This window comes from Notolabrus celidotus, chromosome 9 (genome assembly GCF_009762535.1).
Source record: "Notolabrus celidotus isolate fNotCel1 chromosome 9, fNotCel1.pri, whole genome shotgun sequence".
NCBI classification, from domain to species: Eukaryota; Metazoa; Chordata; class Actinopteri; order Labriformes; family Labridae; genus Notolabrus; species Notolabrus celidotus.
The window spans coordinates 36,644,683-36,649,483 of NC_048280.1; positions in this window are offsets into that span (position 1 = coordinate 36,644,683).

Consider the following 4,801-nt stretch of genomic DNA (forward strand, 5'->3'; position numbering starts at 1 on the left):
ATAGGATCCCAGTGTGTCAGTTCCCCTGACAGTCTAAGCCTATAGCAGCATAACTAAGAGCTGGTCCAAGCCTGATCCAGCTCTAACTATAAGCTTTATCAAAAAGGAAAGTTTGAAGCCTACTCTTAAAAGTAGAGAGGGTGTCTGCCTCCCGGACCCTGACTGGTAGATGATTCCAAAGGAGAATGGCCTGATAACTGAAGGTTCTACCTCCTGTTATCTATATCGTCTGATTCTTTTAAATTAATTTTCCCTCTGTAGTTTCTCTTTTTTTTAATCTCTTTTCTTCTATATTTAATTTTTCTTTTTTACAATCTGCTGTAACAAATACATTTCTTTAATGGGAGGTTATCATGGTTGTCTAATCTTATCTTTAATGGTATAAAAAATACCCCAAAAACGTTACACTACATCAGCGATATGTTTTCACCTTGGGCAGTTAACCTTCTCTCCTCTCATGAAAATGGGGGAGGAGGATGAGCTGTTGACCAACAAGTTTCTCGCCCTGATTCTTACTTCCCTGTCCTCTGTCTCATCTCTCTCCTCTCTGTTTTTCTCCTTTCTCTCTCTCTTTGGATGTCGCTGTAGCAGGAGGTGAAAGCTGCATGGAGGGGAGGGGGGCGGTTCTTGGACACCAGAGCTACCTGTTGAGCCTCCTTGAGGTGTTGTGCAACCTCATGAAAGACAGGTAAAGGGAGGTTACCACTTGATAACCCTGCCGTGTTGCCCGTCTGGTTCTAAGGCTGGGATGTGGGGGGCCAATAAGGGCCGTGGGGTACAGGTAGCATCAGTGTCTGTACCTGGAGCTTGCATGGACTGTGACCTGTAGGGTTAGGGTTCAGAGGAGGATGCTATTCCATCATCAGTATGAACTAATCCCATTCACAGTGCTGACAACATCACTGGGAGAAGTTTGGGGTTCAGTCTTGCTGAGGGACTCTTTGGCATGTGACCGTACCAGCCGGGATCGAATTCCCAACCTTGAGAGATGATCCTCTCTGCCACCGAGCCACAGGTACAGAGCCAGGGTCTGTCGAAGGTGGCCACAAAGGACCATCTGGAAGCCATGTAACTCATCAGAAGGGAGAAAGTACGTGGATGTAAAGACACACCTGGGCCAGGTGTGCCTCAGCCTGTTACTAAGAGATCACCTCAGCCTCCAACCACACACACCTCTGCTTCTGATTCACTTTCTTTGTCTTTGTTATCACATCACACCTCCACTGGGGCGGCTGTGGCTCAGTGGGTAGAGTCGGTTGTCTGTGAATGGGTATGAATGGGTGAATGTGACGAGTAGTGTAAAAGTGCTTTGAGTGGTCAGAAAGACTAGAAAGGCGCTATATAAGTACAAGTCCATTTACCATTTACCATTTACCATTTACCACTCATCCACACTACACTTCTGACTTTACAGATTCTTCAAATCTATGTGTTTTTGTAGATTTGATTATATTTTCTTGTAAACAAATTGTGAATTAATTAACCTCCCCGGGTTCCCTGTTTTTGTCCAGACTTTATACTGCTTCCTCATATTCCCTCTCTCCTGATCTCTCTGACAGATCAATACTGTTAAGTCAGTTTAGCCTCCTTTAAAATAATCCATTCTCTTCAGACCTTTTGATAGCTCATAAAGTCAGTCCACTTTTTCCATTTTCCTTGGCAGGCAGATTGTTGAAGTCTTAAATTGTGGGTAAAGTTCTCCTTCCTCATTCCTTTCCACACTTCATCCCAGTACTCAGTCATTTTCACACATTGCCAAAAAACATGAGCATGATCAACATCCTGCTCACCACACTGTCTCCAGCAAGGCTGTGGGACAGGTGAGAATGTTCCTTTAAGTTAGGGTGTGATGAAGAATCTCACAATATTTCTCCACCCGTATTCCCTCCACATTCTAGAGCTTGGTGTTCTACTCTGTGTCCTACACATGTTATGTTGTTCCATGGTTTTTTTTCTCTTCAGTTCCTTTTCCCATTTATCTTTAATGTACAGAGTGGAAGTTGTTCTATTTCTCACCATGTTTTGACACAACACTGACATCACTCTCTTCACTCTGTATGCATTACACAATGTTACAATCAATCTGTTTAATTCACATGGGGAATCCGGATTTATCTCCTTCTTAAATAATCTCTGATTTGTAGGTACATGTAGAAATCTTTGTTTTCTAAGTCATATTCTCTCCTTAGTTTTAGAAAACTTTTGATTTCTCCTCTTTCACTTAATGTGTCTATTATTGTTATGCCTCTATTTGCCCACTGTTTAAACCTTTGGTTGAGAGTCCCTGGTTTGAAGTTAGTGCCATAGGCCATCCAACTCAAAAACTTGGCTTCATTCTCCAATTTGTATTTCTTGACTACTTTAAACCAGATTCCCAAGGTAAACCCAACGACAGAATTCAATAATCCATCCCTCCTTTTCCTTATACATGTTTCTGTTCGCCATCATACTCTGCACGTGGCACCCTTCCATGTTCAGTTAAATCTCCTTCCATACTGTAAAATAATTGGCATCACACCAACCTATCAAGGGCCGGAGTGGAGCAGCATGATAATATTCTTGGAGGTTCGGCAGTGCCAGGCCTCCCTCGTCTTTGGGTATCTGAAGTGTTGGGAAACTAATTCTCGGTTTATGCCCATTCCAGATGATTCGTGAAATGTTTTTGTCCCTCTTTTGAAATTGAGAGGCAGGGATTTGCACCGGCAAACACTGAAACAAGTACAAGAGTCTTGGTAGCACATTCATCTTGATGATTTCAATCCTTGAGCTGAAATCTAACATTAATACTGACCATCTATCAATATCCTTAAACATTTCCTGGTTAAGAAGTTTGTAATTCATTTCAAAGAGTTTGGACAATGTATTTGTAAATATGTGAGGATTTTGAACCCTAAAAGGATCCACATTTTCTAAAGACATTCCTTGTTCCTCCCTTACATTACCTTTCAAAATATTCATTTACCATGTAGTGACTTCTGTGTTGATACGCTGTAATATTACAGTATTTAGTGCCAACTTGCTTTAAAAAAAATGATATTGTAATTATTGATGCTATGTAAGGCAGAACAATCCTGGAGGTCAGTGGTGTACTGGGGGGCATCATGTTGACAGAAAAAGTGAAAAAGTGCCCTCTTGGATTCAACTTTATTTGATAAAACATAAAAAAATGTCCTTCTCTGGTGCCCTGTCAGTGGAAAATGCACTAAAAGGTGCCCTTTAGATGCCCCACCTAAGTAAAAAACGCAAAAGTGTCCTCTGGATGCCCCTAAAATGTATAAAACATTGAAAAGTACTCTCTGGAAACCCATGCAGTTCATTATGTTATGTTATGTTAATCATGTAATTTAATCAATAATATAGAAATATAGAAATAGCTTTGTGTTTCACTTTTTCATAATTCAATTTCCAGTACAAGTAGTCACATAAATATTCACCAGGATGCAGGAAATAAGTGTTAGCTGCTCAAAATTTCCTGAGCCCCCTCTTGTTAATGCTGCCTCAATACTTTTATATTAACCCTAAACTGTGAGTTCCAGGTATTTGAAAGGAGGAGAACCCTTTTTTGGGTTTTTGCCCCTGCCCCTTAAACAGCCTGAGTACCCCACTGCTGGTAGTTGACTCCTCTTGCATGCTTCATTTGATTACTCAAATTCATACCTATTTTTTTAATATGTCTCACTGTACCACTGGTTTTCTCACTACTATTGTAAATTTATGTACATTTTACTTATTGAGTTCTGTACAAATTTTTCGTAAGATATACAAATTTACTTTTTTAATTGTTAATATTTTTGAATAATTACTATTTTATATTCTCTTGTTTACGTTATACTGTTTTGCATCTACTTTGCTGCTATAACACTTTAAATTTCCCCGTTACGGCACGAATAAAAGAATATTTCATCTTATCTACAGCAGGGGTTCCCAAACTTTTCAGTCCGTGACCCCCAAAATATAGGTGCCAAAGACTCATGACCCCTACTGTCCCTCAAAGTGATTTAATGTGTCTTCATTTAGCTGGCCTGCAGAAAATGACCCTACCTATATGAGCATGTGTCTGTTTCCTGTGCTGTTATGAATGAACCTGCTGCTACTGATGCTTTTGATAATGAACTGTTCACTAACCCTAAACTTAGGAGTCATCTGGAAACAAGACAGGCAGAAAACTCATTACACTTTCTATTTTCAAGGTTTTATTTCAAGTTAAGCTACTATTTTTGTCGATATTTTTTACTATGATGGGTAAAATTTACTATTTTTAGATAACTTTTTTATTGCATTTTTTCAGTATTTCTTTGTTCATCACAAGATAATAAATTATATATAAGTAATACAAAACTAACAAATAGAAGAAAGAATAACTACAAAAAATACAGACACAATAATAATAATAATAAAGGAATAATCTTAATTAACAGTACAACCAAAAAGAAAACAAGTTAAAAAATAAAAATAATAATAACAAATATTTTTAGATAACTTAAAAAAAACACTCTGGAAGATATCTCACGAACCCCCAGGGGATCCACTCCCAACCCACACTTTGGGAACCCCGATCTACAGTATTTATTATTGGTATTTATTTATTGGGGGGAAACAAAAACTGAGTAACTACAAAAATAAAGTAAGTGTTCCTGTTGACCTGATATTACTATTTGTATTTCTGTGCTCTTATTTGAATGATGTTTTGGTTTACTTGTTATTCAATTTTCAATTCAATTTCAATTCAATTTTGCTTAATTGGCAGAACAATTACATGTTTCAGTTTCTCTTGGTTTGAGTTGTAAAGAAAACAAACATC